Source organism: Oryza brachyantha, chromosome 7 (assembly GCF_000231095.2).
Source record: "Oryza brachyantha chromosome 7, ObraRS2, whole genome shotgun sequence".
NCBI lineage: Eukaryota > Viridiplantae > Streptophyta > Magnoliopsida > Poales > Poaceae > Oryza > Oryza brachyantha.
In genome coordinates, this window is record NC_023169.2 from 1,428,947 (window position 1) to 1,450,093 (window position 21,147).

General features: G+C 39.9%; 1 long non-coding RNA gene and 1 other non-coding gene across 2 annotated transcripts; both read right to left on the bottom strand.

Moving 5' to 3' along the window:
- Positions 1-13,459: 13,459 nt before the first annotated feature.
- On the bottom strand, positions 13,460-15,260 carry LOC107304633. The gene is made up of 3 exons (XR_001550707.1): positions 14,305-15,260; positions 14,092-14,236; positions 13,460-13,913 (listed from the first exon to the last, which is right to left on the bottom strand). It is a non-coding gene; the product is annotated as an uncharacterized LOC107304633 (long non-coding RNA).
- LOC121055072 lies at positions 14,582-14,720 on the bottom strand. Its single transcript, XR_005812291.1, has one exon. It is a non-coding gene; the product is annotated as a small nucleolar RNA Z247 (small nucleolar RNA).
- Positions 15,261-21,147: the final 5,887 nt, after the last annotated feature.

Here is a 21,147-nt window from a genome sequence, read left to right on the forward strand (position 1 = left end):
CGCCGCCGGATTCGTCAAGTCAGCCTACCCGAGCTGGTCGCCGTCCATGATCCGATCAGCTCTCATGACCACCGGTATGTAATGCAACGCTATCAAGATTCAAGAACGAGAGGAGAGCAGAGCAGAGCGCATCTAATCAACCGCCCGGGGCAGCGCGGCTGCGCGAGGCCGTCAACGTCAGCCGGCGGTGGCGTGATGCACCGACGTCGCAGATCAGGACGGGGTGGCGCCGGCGACGTGCGCCGAGACAGGTGGTCGGCCTCGGGCGGCCAAGGCGTGGGGCGGCGGGGGAGTTGGCTGGCGGAGCTAGGGAGGCCGCTGGCCGGCGAGGGAGTGGCCGGCGGCGCGCCGTCGCTGCCGTCGGCGCCGGGCATGAGAGCAGCGCCTCTTGTTCATCGCCTGCGCACGAGAGAGAGAGAGAGAGCGACCGGTCTTCAGAAAAAAAAAAGTGAAATGAGTTTCTAATTCACTAAGGGGTATTTTGCTCACAAGTTGTGTTGACTGGTTGACTTGTATTTTTGGTGAATAAAGATAATTCGAATGTCCATTCTAACACAAAATCACAAGATATGAGACCATTTTAGCGAAGCCAACAGATCTGTGACCATTCTAGCGAAGCCGCTCGGTTTCGTGGCCAAAATAGCAATTATCTCACACCTAATAGGTGCATCCCCGATGCACCTATTCATTTCTTCCATTTGGAGCCATCCACACCCTCAATAATCATCACAGAGTATTCGGGATCACTCGGGAAGCGCACGTGGAACGCCTAGGAAGCACTCAGATAACGGTCTACACGAATGATTTGCATGGCTGCGTACAACTCTGGGGGCTGCTGTGGAATACCTATAGCAGGGGCATCCGTAGATTACACGTATACGTACAGTCGTAGGGGTGTTGAATGGGAAGGAGATTATATTTGTATGGTATCAACCGGAGTTTAGTAAACGTCGGATTGCATGTCGCACGTGCCGGATCCGAGTTTTAACCGAATTAGGATATATTATAGTCTTATCAGATTAGGACTCTACCATATCTTTAAGCCTTACCCCCACTATATAAGAGGGTACGGAGCACCACTAAGGGGACACGGTCATACACATCCAATACAATCCCAAGCAAAATTAGGATGTTATCTCGCCTAGCCGAGAGTCTGAACCTGGTTAAATCGCCTTCTTCATCATCATAACCATCGAGTTCTGAACCTAATAGCCACATGTTAATGATAGATTTTAAAAACTGCCGTTATGTATTAATGCACGATTAGAGACTGAATTGGACAGGAAAAGGGAATCAACTGGAGGAATAGACTGAAGATGATACAGATTCAGCCGATAGAGTCTGAATCGAAGGAGTGGAGTCCGATTGGTTCCAGAAGCTTATAGATACATTTGGAACTTATCAGGGTCCGTGTAATTTAGTTTTATTTTATCTTAGAGTTTGTTTACGATTTTACATCTAATTAGAGTTCGTGTGTAATAGGCTAGTTGTTAATACAGATCTATATCTGGTTAAGTTATTTAGATTCCGGGATATAAATAGGCTATCCCGTGGCTTTGTAAAAACAACAATTAGTTCATCCAATTCAACTTTGGTGCATCACCAACCTTTTTGACAAAGTGAGCTCTCGGCACGAGCTTTGTCAGCTTCACAACGTAAGTTTGTGTTCGTCAATCCATCGATATGAACCTGTTCAACTTGATTTTGTCTTGGTTTAGTCTGATCAATCTAGTTGGCTAGGTTTGTATTCTCAGATTGGATCAAGTACTCGTGAGGGCTTATCGTTGGAGTTCTAGCCAACATTATCTCAAGTAATTCATCGGTTTATTTATTAAACTTATCGATCTTCATGTTTCCTATAATTATATTGTGCTTGACTAGATACTGTCTCGGTTTGGTCCGATCTATGTGAGTTTGGTTTGATCTGGCTATAGGAACCTGTCCGATCGGCTAAGATTGGTAAATAGCTTAATGGATTAGGCTGGTTTGATATCTTATTACTCATATGTTGTAATATTTTACCGATTTCATACATGATTACGTTTAGATTCTGTCTTGTAGGGATGCCAATATGGGTACGGGTACCGGGTACCCACCAGGTACTCGACCCAACGGAGACGAGTACGGGTGTGGTTCTTTACCCGCGGGTAGTACCCGTATCCAACCCGAATTGAAATGGGCACGGGCAGGGGTATTTTCGCCCACTCGCGGGTAACCCAGCGGGTACCCGCATATAACTGACTTGCTAAATTTGGCCTAGCCCATTAAACTAGTAAACCTAATTTCCTTCCATCCTCCAGTCTCCACCGCATCCCCGCAGCTAGCCAGCCATGTCTCTAGTCTCCACGCAGCGTCGCAGCCAGCCAGCCACCCCTCTAGACCTCGCCGCCTCGCCGACGCTCGGCGCCGCCACCTCGCCAGGCTACTCCCGTCGGCCGACGCGGCGACGCCACACCTGCACCGCGCCTCCATGCCACCCACCCCGCCCCCGAGCCACGACCCCATGCCGGCGGCGCCGTGCCCTCTAGATCTCGTCGGGCGCCAGCAACCCTGCCAGGCCGCCAGGCTGCTCCCGTCGGTCGGCGCCACCCTTGCGTCGCATCCCCGCGCCACCTAGCCCGCTCCCAAGCCGCGCCCCATGCCGATGGCGTCGTGCCCCACCATATCTTGTCGGGCGCCGCACTGCCTCCGTTGGGCTGAGGGCGCACACGCGCCTTGCCGGCTGAGGAGGGCCAGGAGGCCGCCGCCCCCGCGCCTACTGAGGTCGTCGCCCCCGGCTGAGGCTGCCTATCTTCTACACCAAGGACAACATGATGACGGGTGGAGGCGGATCCGGCTCAAGGGCTCCTCCACTACCTAGGTCTTCTACACCATCATCAACGAGGACAAGGAAGCCCACTACTGCTACCCCTAAGATGTCCTCGAGTGATGCCGCTGCTGGTGCTACTACCGGTACTGCTACACCATCATCAGTGCTGCTGCTCCATCTCCATCACATGTTGCTGGTACTACTTCAACTCCACGTGCTGATGGTACACCTGTTGTAGCTGTAACTGATAATGATAATGTTCCTACTGTGGGGGGGGAGAGAGAGAAAATCTGATGTTTGGTTAGATTTTAAAGATATCACAGTAGGTGGCAAACGAAAAGCTAAATGCAAGTGGTGTAAAAAACTACTAGCTGGAAGTAGTAAAGATGGAACAAATCATTTGTGGAGTCACATTAATTCTTATGCATCTCGTCAGGCTAGAAAAGGTTTGAAACAAGCAACACTAAAATTAGGAAAAGATGAGAATGGGGCTGTAGTAGTGGAGAATATGTTTTTCATCAGCTTGTGGCTAGGAAAGAACTTGCACTGATGATATGTGTTCATGTGTACCCGTTGTCTATGGTTGATCATGTTGGCTTTAGGAGGTTTTGTTCTGCATTGCAACCTCTTTTCAAACATGTGTCTAGAAACACCATCAAGAAGGACATATTGGATATATATGAGGCCTACAAATGTACTTTGGTGGCTCGTTTACAAAAGTCCCAATCTCGAATTGTTGTAACTACGGATATGTGGATAGCAAATCATCAAAGGAAAGGTTATATGGCTGTGACAGCACATTTCCTTGATGATGATTGGAAGCTGAAAAGTTTTCTTTTAAGGTAATAATGAATGTTTCATTGTTTTTCCTCTCTATTTTGATTGTTGTACATTTCTCAATGGCAGGCCACTCCTTTTTCTTTGCACATGTGTGTAGGTTTATATATGTACCAGCTCCACGTACCGGTGATGTTATTAGTAATGTCTTATATGATGCATTACAAGATTGGCAGATTGAGAGCAAGGTGTCTACTGTGACTCTTGATAATTGCACTACCAATGACAGCTTGATGGACAAGATGCAAGACAAGATGCCCCTTCCCTCTCTCATGTTGAAAGGTAAATTAATCCATATGCGATGTGCTGCCCATATTATCAATTTGATTGTTAAAGATGGAATGTCAGTTATGGAAGAAGGCATTGAAAGGGTCCGTGACAGTGTTGGTTTTTGTTGTGCCACCCAAAAAGACATGAACGTTTTGAACGTACAGTAGCACATATGCATCTTAAGTATAACACTAGAATTGCTCTAGATTGTAAGACTAAATGGAATTCAACTTACTCAATGCTTACCACTGCTCTAGAGTATCAAACAGTATTTGATCGCCTTGCTCGTCAAGAAAGCCTTTGTGCTGTTCTTAAGCCAACTCAAGAGGATTGGGATTTTGCTAGAGAACTTTGTGGTAGGTTAAAATTGTTCTTTGATGCAACTGAGCTATTATCAGGCACTAATTATGTTACTGTAAATTTGTTTTTCCCAAAAATCTGTGGTATTTATTTGGCTATTGAGAAATGGAGGACAAGTAATGATCCTAGGGTAGAAGAAATGTCAGTAAAGATGAAAACCAAATTTAATAAGTGTTGGACAGATGTGCATGGTCTCATGGAACTGGCTAGTGTTTTAGATCCTAGGTACAAACTGAAATTCATGAAAGCTTTCTATAGCACAATGTATGGTGAAGATAGTGTAGTTACAGAGAGTGAAGTGGCTAGAGTTAGAAGTTTGTTGTATGATCTTGTGGTGGAATACAAAGGTTCTATGGAAGGTATAGCAACAACTGATGGATTAGGTGCAGTAGCCAAAAGTATAGTCCAGAATGAAGGAGATGATCTTGTCTTTGCCTTATTTGATAAATATTTGTCCGAGGAACCGGATGAGAGTTCAAGTTATGTTAGAACTGAGCTGGATTTGTATTTGGAGGAGCAAACACTCCCAAGAACTCAAGAGCTCGACATCATTAATTGGTGGAAATATGCAGGTATCAAATATCCAACTTTAAGAAAGATTGCACAGGATATTATGGCAATTCCTGTTACAATAGTGGCATCTGAGTCTGTCTTTAGCACTGGAGGAAGAATTATCAGCCCACATAGAAGTAAACTTTCTCCAAAAACAGCTGAAGGATTGATGTGCATGCAAGCTTGGTCTGGAGCTCACATGTTAGTTGATCAATCTTGTTTTATCAATGCAATAATGACTTGTATGGAGGATGAAGAGGAAGAAATGGTAATAACCACTATCCCACTATTTCTAATTGTGGCATAATAGCTATTCATTGTTGTTTCTGCATTAATATCTACTTTTTCACTCACTGTTGCTACTTGGTACTTTGGTAGGATGATTCTGAATCAACTGTTATTGTTTGAAAATAAAAACTGTTTGACAAATCAAGACTTTAACTTTAAGTCTTCTATTGGCATCTTATGGACTATCGAATGAAAAATTATGCTGCTGCTAGGAGCTGTCTTCAAGTGTATTACTACAAGCTAACTTCAAGTGTATTGCTACAAGTGTATTGCTTCAAGTTATGTTGTTGCTAGGAGCTGTCTTCATGTAATAATATTTGTGGTGTACTTTAGCTAAAAACTTTGATTATACAATTTATTATGAGCAATATGTTGTATTTGTTGAACTTTTTATGTGTGATAGAATATTGTTTTATGAGAAGTATATTTAGTTTGTTGTATTTGTTGGAATGATTATTTTAGATATGTTTTTGATATGTGAAAAAGGCATACCCGATGGGTACCCGATACCCGACCGGTACCCGACGGGTACGGGTACGGGTATCAAATTTTACCCGCGGGTATGCGTACGGGTAGAGATTTCTACCCGCGGCCTTTGAGTTGGCGGGCGGGTAATTGCCCTACCCGACCCGTTGTCATCCCTACTGTCTTGGTTCAGTCCGATCTTCTAGGTCTGGCGCAAGCATGTATGCGCTTGGTTGTTATAGTTTTGTATTAGTAATTCCCATAACATTTCAATTTATTTTGAATTCCATGCTTAGTTTTTTATCAGATGCCGATTGTGTGTGCGATAAGCACCAGGTTAGCCCGATCGGTTGATTAATCTTAAAACTGTCTTGGTTAAGTCCGATCTTTTAAGGTTAATTGGTTGATAGAGCTATTCGATAATTATCCTACCTTTGATTAAGCCAATTGGGCATATTTTTATCTGTCATCATGAAATTCTTGTAAAGCCGATCGTCTGGCTCATCGGCTAGGGTCCTGAAGCGGTATCGGCCGTCTGGGCTATAGTGGTTTAGTTTGACTGTTTTTCCATTGTTATATCTTGTCACTTACATGATCAAAATGACTGGCACGTCTAGCAATCTAAGAATTTAGTTCCTGTACTGGAACGTTCTTAGAAGTGATTCTCAGGCCTTCATGTGTGATACATTGTTAATCATTTTCAGTGTTAACATCACACTGTGTAAGTTTATTACCGACACTAAACGTCGACAATTTGAGTTTTTTATTAGCCTTTGCATTTAGATCGCTAAGAACAATTATATAAAAGTTTTACTACAAATTGTTAATAATTCGTTTCCCTTACGCTTAATTTCAAGATAAATGTCATCATATACAACATATCACTCGTCATTTTACTAATTCAATAATTCACTCAATTGAATTAATAAATTTACTGATTTATACAATATGTAGAGAACTCCGTTATCTTTTGGCATATTAAAAAATGTCAAACAACATATTTGTAAACGGAATATAATGTATGAATATAATTTTTATAGACAGGTTTATAGCAATATAAAAACCAAGGCTAAAAAATAAACTTTGTGAAAAAAATTGGAGGTAATTATTTTGTATAATTGGTTTAGAGTAAGGTAAATAGAAGAGTTATTTTGCTTAATATCTTTCTAAGGAGGAAAGCTTGTGTAGTGTATGTTGTGTGCTAACTCTTATTAAATTCAATGTAGAGTTGAGTAGTACATTATCACTCCACACACCCTTGCTTTCCTATTTATAGGTCATCATATAACATATTGGATAGCTAAGTTAGATTATTCTACAACTAACTAGATTATTTTAGAGCTTACTTAGTAGTAAATACAACATACATATGAATACTACTCTGTCCTAGAGTTTTCCATACTTTTCTACTATTTCATCATTGCTTTCTAAATATTTGAGAAACTTAGATACACATGAGTTAGCTAGAAGCTTCAAGAATTAATTAGCTTCAATAGAAAAAAACTAAAAAATCAACTCTAAATTTAAGGTTGAAAATTTAAATTTTGGGTTATAAGCGAAAAAATAGGGGTGTCGGACTACCTTAGTTCCACATGGATATATATTAATGAATAATCTAGACACACAAATACACATGGATTTATTAATTTAAGCAATAGTCTCACAATATGTAACGGATGGAGTAGAAGTTGTCACCTTTGGTTATAAAACAACATATTCATCTTACGCATAGGTATAGGGATGAGTTATTTGGCAATGTTAGAGTAACCTTAATGTATACGTTGAAAGTGGGTTATAGTGTAGGCTACTTAATCAGATGGTAAAAAAAATTTACACACACTACAACGTATAAGTGTACTAAGAGAGATTTAAGGGGGTCCACCACAAGAAAAATCATCTATCCCCACTCATAGATACAGTAAAAATAATATTCTATAATTGCATGTTATTGATAATAAATTTATAAATAGGTAATAGTTGTTAACTCTTTTCACAATGTATATTATTTGGTAAGAAGATAACATTTATTGCTTACTAACTGTTTTTTCTACCTAATTGAATTAATTAATTAATTGATTTATACAGTATATATAGAACTCCATTATCTTTTGGCATATTAAAAGAAACTATCAAACAATATATTTATAAACGGAACATAATTTATGAATATAATTTTTATATACATGTTCATAACAATATAAAAAACCAAGGCTCAAAAATAAACTTTGTTAAAAATATTTATGTAAATTATTTTGTACAATTGGTTTAGAGAAGGGCAAATAGAAGAGTTGTTTTGCTTAGTGTCTTTCTAAAGAGGAAAGCTTGTGTGGTGTATATTGTGTGCTAACTCTTATTCAATTTAATGTAGAGTTTAGTAGTACATAATCACTCCACACCTCTTTGCTTGTCTATTTATAGGTCATCATACAATATATTAGATAGCTAAGTTACATTACTATACAACTAACTAGATTATTCTAGATCTTTCTTAGTAGGACATGCAACATTCATGTGAATACTATTTTGTAATAGAGTTTTCCATACTTTTGTACTACTTAATTATTGCTTTATAAATATTTAACAAACTTAGCCATGCATGAGTTAGCTAGAAGTTTCAAGAAATTAATTAGCTTTAATAGAAAAAAACTCTAAATCAACTCAAAATTTAAGGCTAAAAATTCAAAATTTGAATTATAAGCGAAAATATAGGGGACTCGGACTATTTCCTTAGTTCCACATGGATATATACCAATGAATAATGTAGACACATGAATACACATGGATCTATGAATTTAAGTCAAAAATACAATCTATAAATTAAGTCAAAAATATATCTAAGATAATAAATCTTATTTTAAAATGAAACAATGATATTTATATAATATGTAATTTATTAGACATGAAAAAATAATAGTAAACCTATCGATTTAAAATTTTTAATTTAAAAAATATGAGTAATAGTTAAGTAATCGACTATCTTTAAAAATTTAGATTAGTATTTGAGAAGACATATATCACTAATAAATCACTAAACATGTTCAGATTATGTAGGAGAAGCATGTTGGCTTAAGTAAATTTATTCTCTGATCACACATGGCTTGAAACTTTATTAAAATCAAGTCCTTAAAAATCTCTTTCTCGATATTGGACAATATGAAATTGAGTCATTCATTATTCATCCTATTGCACAAATTGATTTTTATTATACCCTAACCGAGAATGCACTTTTAACGTAACATATATTTTTGTTACCATCAAAAGCATTGCTAATTTTATAAGAAGATATATGAAAAAATATGCTTATGTTTTTCATCATTTTAAGGTGAAACTACTAAGATCATCACCAATTTTGAAATTAACAATAGTGGGAGAGATCTGGAGGTACGAAATGACACGGACTGTATCTGGGTCAGCTGACCGACCGGACCACTCGCGGCATCAGCGAACTAGCGACGGACCAGATCATAACCAACAGGGTCTCGGCGATCCCAATAACGACGCCGACACGAGCCCTTTATCATGACTCTAGCTTAAGTATGATGCGTACGAGGGTTTTTATAGCAACTGCCACAGTGACGAGCACCTCCTTGACCTTCCGGACGGCTGCAACGGCCGCGTTCACCTCCCTGTCTCCTTTTCCTGTCGTCGGACGACGCGTTTTCCTGCACTGGTGTCGTCGAGGCCCTTCACTATGTCCTCCTTGTGCGAGGGCAGCGATGAGGCATCCCTGCCTCTGGTTCCAGCGAAAGAAAACAACTTTGACCGTTGTGACACGGCCTCTGTGCCCCTGGCCATGTCAGCGCGACGAAAGTACCAAGCTTGAAGGCCTGAGAAACGTACCTCCCGGCAACCTAGTTGCGGCTTGTGGAGGGAGCGAACACCTCCCCTAGCAACGCCAAGTAGTCTATGAAGTGCGGACGGGTGGACGGCGGTGGCTGTGCGTGAGGGAGGACTAGCCGGATCCATGCTTGGTGGTCATGGCACGGAGGAGGAGGGGAATGAGATCCTCTACATCTGAGAACAAAATGCATAGGCAATACAGATTTGCATTAGCACATATTGGTGGACGTCCGATCTGCATCAAACGGCTTAAAAACAACGGTACAATGCCACGTTACAGTATAAACAGTGGAATACAGTTCACCGGTGAACAGTTAGCTAGCAAGGGTGGAGACAGAGGGTGGTCCTAGGACCACCTAAAAAATTCTCAACTTAAGTGAATGTAGATATAATAAATAAATAAATAAATAATATTTATTAACATATGTAAAATACACATTTGATCATTTTATATTTGTATTATATTATATATATTGTATGTTATATTTGTGACAATTAAAAAATTATGTAGGTTGAACTACCCAAATAAAAATTCTGGATACACCACTGACTGGTAGGACATTGTTGCTACAGTATTTTGTTACTGTTGTAATGTAATTTCCTATAGCACAAGACTCAGAGCATTGTTCAAATAGTGTCTTCTGTTATTACTATATAGGACCTGAGTCCAGGGAGATTGTGGGAGTTGGTAGCTGCTAACCCTGGGACCAGTGCACTAGTGCAAAGAGCAAAGAAGACAGGAGAAAGAAGGGGGCTCGTCCCCTGTTTAGTTGCCAAAGTTTTTCTCCTAAAACATCACATCGGATCTTTGGACATATAACTAGAGTATTAAATATAGATAAAACGAAAAACTAATTACATAGTTATATGGGAAAATCGCGAGACGAATCTTTTAGACATAATTAGTCTATGATTAGCCATAAGTGCTACAATAATCTACATGCGCTAATAACGGATTAATTAGCTAGCTCAATAGATTCGTCTCGCGGTTTCTAGGCAAGCCGTAAAATTCGTTTTTTCATTTGTGTACAAAAAACCACTTCCATTATACGGTAAAACGTATTATGTGATACCTAAAAATTTTCATTTCCCCAACTAAACACTCTCTCATTTGCGTGTACACATGATGACAGGAAGGAGTGAAGGGGAGAGAGTGTGTTAAAGGAAAGCTCACTCCAGAAGCAACGTCGTCGGTGCGACGGTTCGTGTTCATTAAGCACTTAATCGTGCGATCATATACAGATATATATATATGCACCAGACGGGAGCAACCGGATCTCCTATACATGCGCTAATCAACATTATCAAGTTAACAAACTACCGGTCTTCTCATCTTGCGCATACAGAGAATATGAGAGATTACATTATCGATAATACTCCCCCTCAATCTAAACTATCTATGTTGAGATTGCTCTTGAACACTTCGAATGGCCTGACAGACAGTGCCTCGGTGAACCCATCTGATATTTGATCTTGGATGAAATATATTCTATCTCAAGTGGCTTTCTAGAAACTCTTTCTCAAACAAAATGAACAAAGTGATAGTCAACTTCTATATGTTTAGTACAAGCATGAAACATAGGATTTACAAACAGATACTTAGCTCCACTATTATCACACCAGACCTTTGCAGCTTTTGGCGTTTCTATACCAATCTCATATGGCAAAGTTTGGAGCCACATGATCTTAGCTGTTGTATCAGCTAATGCCTTGTATTCAGCTTCAGAGCTCGATCTGGACACTGTTGCTTGTTTTCTTGCACTCCATAACACGAGGTTAGAGCCAAGAAAGATTGTAAATCCTTCAGTGGATCGCCTGTCATCTAGGCATCCTACCCAGTCTACATCACAAAACCCACTAACAAGCAAAGAGGAGGATTTACTAATTCTTAGTCCACAACTCACTGTAAACTTAAGATATCTTAAGATTCTCTTGACTATTGTCCAGTGAACTGTAGTTGGAGAATGTAAAAATTGGCATACCTTATTTACTGAGAAAGAAATATCTGGTCTAGTAAGAGTTAGATACTGCAGAGCTCCAACTGGTCTAGTAAGAGTTAGATAATGCAGAGCTCCAACTATACTCCTATACTGTGTTGCATCCTTTTGTCCTAGCAGAGTACCTTCATGAATCGATAATTTTTCTGATGTAAGCAAAGGAGTACTAACCGGTTTACTGTCTTGCATTCCTACACGCCGAAGAATATCATATGCATATTTTTTCTGTGTTAGCATTATCCCATCACTTGTTTTATTTACTTCTATGCCTAGAAAGTAGTGTAACTCTCCTAGGTCTTTTAGGGCAAACTCCTTGGTAAGATGCTGCAACAATGCTACTGTGGCACTAGGAGTAGAACTAGCAACTATGATATCATCAACATAAATAAGCACAAAGACATTTACGGTTTCTTTACTATAGAAAAAGAGAGATGTATCTGTCTTCGACGGTGTAAAACCAAGTTCATGCAGTTTTATACTTAACCTTGAGTACCAAGCTCTGGGGGCTTGTTTTAAACCATATAAAGCCTTATCTAACTTGCATATGGTTTGGAAATTTAGGGTCTTCGTATTTTGGTGGTTGTTTCATATACACTTCTTCTTCAAGTACTCCATGAAGGAAAACATTCTAAATATCTAGTTGTCCAGTTGTCGCAGAAAACATTCTAAATATCTAGTTGTCCAGTTGTCGCAGGCTCTAACCTCTAGATACAGCAATAGACAAAACAATTTGAATAGTAGTAGCTTTGATTACAGGACTAAATATGTCCTCTTTCTTTTCACTTTGTATATCTACTTGTAGTCAATAACATTCCTCCCTACCTATGGAGATACTAAGTGCCATGTTTGATTTTTGATTAGTGTATGATATTCGGCATCCATAGCCTCTTTTTAATTTTTATTTATAAAAGCCTCGTATAAAGACTGTGGTTCACCAGATAAAATAAATCCGGACCATTTAACACTACCATCAGTATATACCTTCTCTTCTCTTTTCGGGTGCCACTCTGAAGACGAGTGTCTGGCCTCACTGGTTCCGTCTGTAGCATCAATTTGATATAAAATGGTGTCTGTCGCGGTTTGATCGGTACTTGCATCGGTAGCACTGCACGGACTAGCATCTGATGCATGCACATGTGGCGACGTGGCAGGAGATCTCGGCGACGTGGCGGGAGAACTCGAGGCGGTCGGCTGCTGCTGCGCTGTTTGCTGCTGCCGCATTGATTGCTGCTGCTGCTGCTGATTTTCTTCCTCCTCCTGATCGAATGCTTCATCCACCCAGCCATCTGTACCTGAGACATTATTTTCTGCAGCATTTTCTTCAGGAACAGTATTAGTATGCAAACGAGATATATAATCATTTGCTTTGTTCTCCCCCTGAATAGCTAAGTGGAAGGAGAGATGACGGCAACAAGGAAATTTCGGAGTGAAGACGAGTGGAAGGAGAGATGACGGCAACAAGAAAATTTCGGAGTGAAGACGAGCACCAGCATTTTCACGTAGAGCGGAGAAAGGAAAGACATTTCCATCGAAGATTACGTCACTAGAAATATAGACACGGTCAGTAAAAATAAAAATATAGACGCCGCTATTGGACATATCCAGGCACTTAAAACCTTTATGTAAGTGGCTATAGCCAAAAAAGACACACTGCTTAGAATGAAATTATAACTTATGTTTGTTATAAGGACGGAGGTGCGGCCAACAAGCACAACCAAACACTCTAACAAGAGAATAATAAGAAGAGAATAATTGAGTTGTTGTTTAAACTATCGTTATAGAGGTGTCTCAAACTTAATGACTTTGCTGGGGTCCTACTAATAAGATATGTAGCAGTGTAAAATACTTCTTTCCAGAATTTTAAAGGCATAGATGCATGAGCTAGGAGGGCCAATCCAACCTCAACAATATGCCTATATTTGCGTTCAGCGGAGCCATTCTTTTGATGAGCATAAAGACAAGAAACATGATGTGATATACCAATTTTATCAAAGAATGAGTGAAGTTTTTCATACTCTCCACCCCAATCTGTCTGCATTGTGATAATTTTGTGTCCAAGGAGACGCTCAACAAGAGCTTGGAACTCATGAAATTTTTAAAACAATTCGGATTTATGTTCAATAAAACTAACAATAGAATTTATTTCCTCCAACAGAACTAGGAACAGGACCCCAAACATCTGAATAGACAAGTTCCAAAGGACGAGTAGACACACTAGTAGATCTAGAATAAGGTAACTGATGACTTTTAGCCTTTTGGCAAGCATCACACACAGACTTACTATGAGACTTTTGACATGACAATTTATTCTGGCTAACTGCTCTTGAGACAATGGGAGTAGCTGGATGACCAAGACGATTGTGCCATTTTGCAAAAGACGCCATTTTGCAAAAGACGACACAACACTACAGACATACTTAGCACCTTCGGAAGGAAGAGGATAGAGCCCCTTTTGATACTGCCCTTTAAGAATTATGTTCCTCATGGTCCAGTCCCTTAACCAAAAAATATTTAGAGTGAATCTTAAAAAAGACATAATTATCTTCAGCAAGGCGAGATGTAGAAATAAGATTTTTTGTGGCATAAGGAACATGAAAAACATTCTTTAGATGTAATGTGTGATTATCAGAGGTATGAACTAAAGCATGACCAATATGTTTAATTTGCAGATACCTGCACCATTAGTAGTGTGAATCTGCTCGGTCCCCTTTGTACTTCTCTCTAACGGTGAGTTTGTCCAACTCACTCGTGATGTGGTCAGTCGCCCCGGAATCAATGTACCAATTTGTGTCGACAGCATAGGCGGCTTGAGCTGCAGCTGCTACATGTCTTTCATCAGATACATAATTCTCATCAAAACGATGCCAACATTCAGCAGCGACATACCCGCGCTTATAGCACACTTGACAGAATGGCCTTGTGTCAACACGTTGCTGATTTCCTCTGTTGCGTGTAGGAGTGTAGCCACGGCCACGGTTGTTGCCGCCGCCTCCACCACTACCGCCAGGAAAATTGGTGCTTCTACTGCCACCAGTAGAAGCACCACGACCACGCCCATGGTTGCCGCCGCCGGAGAAGCCACCGGCGCGTGGGTTGAAGCCCCCACGCCCGCGACTTGCTGCATGTGCAGATGCCGTGGCTTCTTGTCGGAGCTTTAGTCTATTCTCAAAATTGAGAACTTAGGAATATACTTCCATTACAGAGATTGGTTCAGTTTATATACCAATAGCAGAAACTACCGAATCAAATTCTCCATCTAGACCATTTAGGATATAAGCAATAAAATCTTCCTCATCTAGAGGTTTGCCATTTGCAGCTACTTCATCAGCTAGAGCTTTCATCTTCCCAAAATACTCTGAAACAGACATGGTACCTTTCACCGTTGTTTGGAGTGCAAGCCTGGTGTTGAGGGAGCGCGCGCGTGTTTGGGAGGTGAAAATACTCTCGATAGCACGCCATGCCTGGAGCGCCGATCTACAGTCGGTGATCTGACCAAGGATCTCCCGTGAAAGAGATGAGAAGATGTAGCCGAGTAGCTGTTGATCTGCAGCGAACCACTTCTGGTACTCAGGATTCGCAACCTTCACAACTTTCTCTCCCTGCGTCTTGTCGATCTTGGCGTCAGGGGCTGCGGTCGTGCCGTCAATATGCCCCTCAAGGCTTGCGCCGCGGATGGCCGCAAGCATTTGAGCCGACCATATCGCAAAATTCTGCTTGGTCAGCTTTTCGGTGATGGTGAAGCCGAAGACCGGATTTGTGGATGCAGTGGAGGACGAGCTAGCCATGCCAGGAGAGCTCTGATACCATAAAGGAAAGCTCAATCTAGAAGCAACGTCGTCGGTGCGACGGTTCGTGTTCATTAAGCACTTAATCGTGCGATCATATACAGATATATATATATATGCACCAGACGGGAGCAACCGGATCTCCTATACATGCGCTAATCAACCTTATCAGGTTAACAAACTACCGGTCTCCTCATCTTGCGCATACAGAGAATACGAGAGATTACATTATCTCTAACATGTGTGTCTGTCTGTAGATGGCAGGGAGCCACTTTTTATCCTCCACGATTGTTGTACATACACTATTTGCGGGGTTCTTTCTTTACTTTAGCGTTGTAACACTGAACTTCTTATCCTCCATCTTAAAGCATGAAAATCTTCTGAGGATATCTTCACTATGACAGGTTCAATCACGATGGGAAGAAGTTGAGACAAATATTACTTCTCTCCACCCGTTTCACAGAATCAACTGAGTTTTACTTTTAAAATGTTGTTTGCTGCGTCCAAACTATCCTTTCTATATTTTTGAATTTGTGTTATACTTTTACTATGTTGTCTGTTGTGTTCAAACTGTGTCGGTCTAATCTTCGGGTATTGTGAACGACTGTGCAAGATTTTAACTTTCAATTTTCCACTTCTTTACCTTATTTGCAGCTTGGAATATTAATCCTTAATTTTTCGGTGGTAATGCAAGGGTATGTTGTTATATATGTCTTTAAAATTTAAGATGTTTCCGTTGTTCGTCGCAGCTGCATCCGATTCGGACCGATCAAATATTAATCCGAATGCTGCTATTGTGCATCGGCCGCGTTCGCAAACGCCAATGAGGATTATTTTTCTTTTTTTGTGTGTATGTTTTCCGAATTACTAAATGATGTTTTTTTTAAAAAATATTTTATATAAAATTATTTAAAAAATCATATTAATCTATTTTTTAAATTTATAGTAGCTAATACTTAATTAATCCTCCGCTGATAACTTTTAATCTGGCTTTGGCCTGCACGTACTGCATACAGTATATGTTTTGCGCTTCGTTTTGTGCTTCTAGAGCTGGTCGGACTCGGAGGGTGCATATCTCTGCAGAACTGCCCCTACTGCAGACGATCTGGGTTCGGACTCGGATAGGGCTTTGGCTGCATGCGCTGAATAGAGACGACAATGGGCGAGCCGTGTGTTGTGACAGTACAGCACAGTGATACACCGGTTGCATGATAGTAGCAGCAGATTGTACATGTACAACGATGGCAGGCCAGACAGACGAATCTCTGGACCTCTGCCATACCATGCCTAGCTTTTCGTCTGAAGCAAAACCCTAGGAGTAGCTAGCAAGAGAGGGAGAGAGAGAGATGCATGCGTTTTGCTGCTTGATCGATCTGTCATGCATCTGCACATCGTGCAGCAGCGGCAAAGGCAGGTAGGAGTACAATAGATGGCTACTCTAGGAGTATAAACTATAAAGTAGTTGTTTCTACCTCGCATAGGATGTTTGACATTAATTAATTAATTAAGAGTATTAAATATAAACTCATAACAACACTAATGGTATAAATAAATGCTATTTTATTGGATAATTTTTTAAGCCTAATTAATTTATGATTAACAAATGTTTATTGTAGCATCATATTTACTAATTATAGACTAATTATGCTCAATAGATTCGTCTCGCAAAATAGTTCAGAGTATAAGGTGATTTTTATTAATAATCTATATTTAATGCTTCTAATTAGTGTCTAACACAACTAAAAAAAAAAAGTCGGGAAACAAACACCCATAAAGATTTGTAGCTCGCTCGTCCATCGGTGATTTGTAGTGGATCTTTATTTTCCTATATGCCTCTTTTGGTAAAAAAAAAGAAACATATCCTCTATTGTGCCTTGCACTAGATTTCCTGGCTAGGGAATTTTTCTTCGTGCACTTGTCCTATATGAGATATTTTCAATTTGATATGCACTCATTCCATTTCTGGAATATCAATTAAATAGTTAATAATTTTTTTAAAAATAATTTCTACTTAAATAACACACAATAAAAAGATAAATATTCAACCAAGTAATAAAAATATTTTCCCCCTGATGTGGGCTTACACCTAGAAATTGCAACAGCAGGAGGGACGTTGGGAAGGCCAGGATACTTTGGTCACTATCGTAGTGCTAACTCCTATTTTAATAGACGTAGTCATGGATGTTTGACCATTTTATATTACTCGAAAACACATGTAATAATAATTATTATTGATTAAATTTATTATCAAATATATTAAGTGCAACGTAAAGTTTCATATATTTATATAATTTTATATGAATAACACGAATGATCAAGTATATGATTAAATTTAATGGTGTTTCGTATTAAAATACTCATGGACGTGTAGTAGCAAATTAACTTGCACTCCCTCCATCACACAATAAATCAACTCTTTAGTTCCCGTGTTTAGCGTTTTACCATTCGTATTATTTGAAATTATTTTAAGAAATTGAAAAAAAATAATTACATATTAAGTATTATTCATGATTAATCATCTAATAAAAAATGATAATCGTAATTTTTTAATAAGTCACGTGGTGTGTTAGTACTATTGGTGTAACGTGGTGTGTAGCATGTCTCCTTGTCCGAGTGCTTGGTGCCGTGTCTCCTTTTACAGCAACTTCCTGTCTCTCTCATCTGTGATGTGTACTATACGTTGCAATGCAATTGGCTGTTTGGCTTTGGCACGTACTGCATGTGTGTTTGGCTTTTGTTCTCCCGGGGCTGGCCGGGCCGGGCTTTCGCTGCAGAGGACAGTGCCTAGTAGCTGTGTCGTGTTTGGTGTAACTACAGCTCTCTCGTTCAGCTTATTAGGCCATGCACAATGCTCTTAAGTGGAGTGGAGCTTTAGCTCGTCACCTAGGAGCTGGTTCGCCACGTCGGCATACACCGTGCCTCAGCTAGGCTACGCGTCCCCTCACCAGGAGCCAGTATCCTTGTCAGAGAGAGAGGAGAGAGAAATTAGTGAAAAGGAAGAGAGATGCCGACGCGCCCGTCGGCGAGCTCCGGCGTCCACGACGCGCCGCCGGCGAGCTCCAATGTCCGCGACGCGCCGCCGCCCGGCTCCGGCGTCCCAGACGACGCCGCCGCCCGCCCGACGCGTCGCCGGCGAGCTCCGACGTCCGCGACGATGCCGCCGCCGGATCCGGCGTCCGCGACGCCGCCGCCACCCGCCCGACGTGCCGCCGGCGAGCTTCGGCGTCCGTGACGGCGCTGCCGCCCGGATCTGGCGTCCGCTGCCTGCCCGACGCAGATCCGCCGCCGCCGGGTCGCTCCGTCGCCGTCGGAGTCGTGCCGTCGTCGCCTGCCGCCATTCCCGTGCTCCGTCGCCGTGCTCGCGAGGGGGAGGGGAGGGGAGAGAGGGAGAGGAGAGAGAGTTGTCAGGAAATTAAAAAAATGTTTTGTGCTCACGTGTGCACAGAAAACGAGGGGGTATAAGTTAACTTAGAGCAAGTATAATAGCAGGCTATAAGCTGGCTAAATGCTTACGTGGAGTAAAGAGCATGAGAGAGTGTAAGCGGGCTGTAAGCTTGTAACCAGCTCGGACCTAAAAACTAAGAAACTATGTAAGAATGACACGTGAGTACTTCATTAATAATGAAGAGCTAACTACTGTATGAGTGAGCTAATAGAAGGCTATAAGAAGTTTTATAGGAGTTTGTTGGCTATATTATTAGTCTAGCTCTTAGTAGGGGAGCCAAACCCAGCCCTAGACATAATTGTTGTAGGGTCAAACGGTCGGCTTCGAGCAAGTATAATAGCAGACTATAAGTCAGCTATAAGTATATTTTAAGAAGATAAGACAGGAGAGAGAAGAGCAGCGGGCTACAGAGTTATAGCCAGCTGTAGCATGGACTCCAAGACACATGTGTGTATGATAGGTAAGACCAGATATTAATTATGTAGCATATGACTATCGTATAAAATGACAGCTATAAGTATATTTTAAGAAGATAAGACAGGAGAGAGAAGAGCAGCGGGCTACAGATTTATAGCCAGCTGTAGCATGGACTCCAAAACACATATGTGTATGATAGGTAAGACCAGATATTAATTATGTAGCATATGACTATCGTATAAAATGATAATTAAATTGACTATAAATAATAATATTTTGGAGTGGTTATACTATTGAACTTGCTGCGAGACCAAAATTCTAGCGATAGAGATGCACGCCTTTTCCTGCTCGATCTCGTGCAGCTGCAGCGGCATGTTTGTCTGCTTGCTACCGGGGAATGCTCGCCTTCCTTACACCGAGCGAAGTTTACGTATAAAAAATTGTATATATAAATAAATGTATAGCAAGTAAAGTATATAAACTCGAAATATCTACATAAAAATATCATCTAAAGAAAAATATATTTAAAAAGATTATATACTAAAAAGTCTTTTATATATATATATATAATGTTTTAATTTGGCTTCTTTGAGAACTTTAGATGAGTCTGGTTGGCTGGATATGGTTGGATGAGATGACCGCCTATTTTGTTTTATGCATTTGATTCGGTAGTGCAGCTAGATAGAGCGGTACAAGTCCAGAATATTTTACGAAGACCATCGATGGGTGTATCTAGCTAAATTAGTTGGATAAGCTCGACCACATGCACTAATAGTGATCATCAGTGATTGTTTAGTTATAATTAGCTTGTTTTATTATTAATTAGTAATTATCAAGTTTAAATTAGTGTGAATTAGCGGTGATGGATATATTTCATTAGTAATATTTACTAATTAGGATAAGATCTATGTTGATTAATTAATATTGTTATTTACTAGTAATTAAAAATACTCATCTCATCTATTCTTATCTTTCCAACCAAACAAAACGTTGGATTATCTCATTCATCTAATTAAACATAAATCTGAATCACTATATTTCCAAAAATATAGATGATCATAGTAACTATGACATCTTGACCATAAACCAAATGTATCTCGCTTTCTCTATATAGCTTCAATTGCTTACACAAATTTTGACTCACAGTAACATTTCTGTAATTTACCTCGAGCTAACCATATAACTCGAGTCGCTAATATTTGTGTCTTTAGTTATTGGAAAAAAACATAAGATTTAATTTCTATGTTTTCTATTCACACAGTTTTAAAAAGAAAAATTTGCAACCGTGTCATTATGATTTTGCAAAGTTAGAGACATGTCACTGGTATCTCAATGACATATGAGACTCACATGAGTCAATGACATGTGGACCAGATGGCATATGTACGATTTCGCAAAATTATAATGACATCCTTGCAAATTTCCCTTTTAAAAACCAGTCCACATTTCCATCCTACTACCCCTCCACGCCATAAAAGATCATTTTTTCCCTCATATTAATGTATTTAAATAAAATGGAATTGGGAAAGACCAAGATCAAATGCATTAAAGATTGTTAGGTAAATGTTACTACTATTTTAGTATTTTTTTTGTTTTATATTAGTTTGCATGAGATGGATCAAAGACAAGGTTTATTTGTTACCAAGAAGTTTGACTGGTTTAGATCAGAGTAATTTTAACCCATGCAAGGGCGAAAAACAGCAGAATGCACACATCGCACGTGCTCGACTTTCTGCTTTTAATATTTAACTATTTCTCTTATTCAAAAAATTATGAAATATTATTTATTTTGCTTGTGACTTAGAGATGTTTAGTAGGTAAAATGGAAATTTTTAGACGTCATACATCAGAGGTTTGATTAAAAGAGGTTTTCAGAATAAAAAAAAATTTCACGACTGACCTGAAAACCGCAATACGAATCTTTTGAGTCTAATTAATCCATCATTAGCGTATGTAGGTTACTGTAGCACTTATGGCTAATCATGTAATACTAATTAGGTTTAAAAGATTCTTCTCACGATTTATCACATAACTTTATAATTAGTTTTTTATTTAATCTATATTTAATACTCTATTTAGATT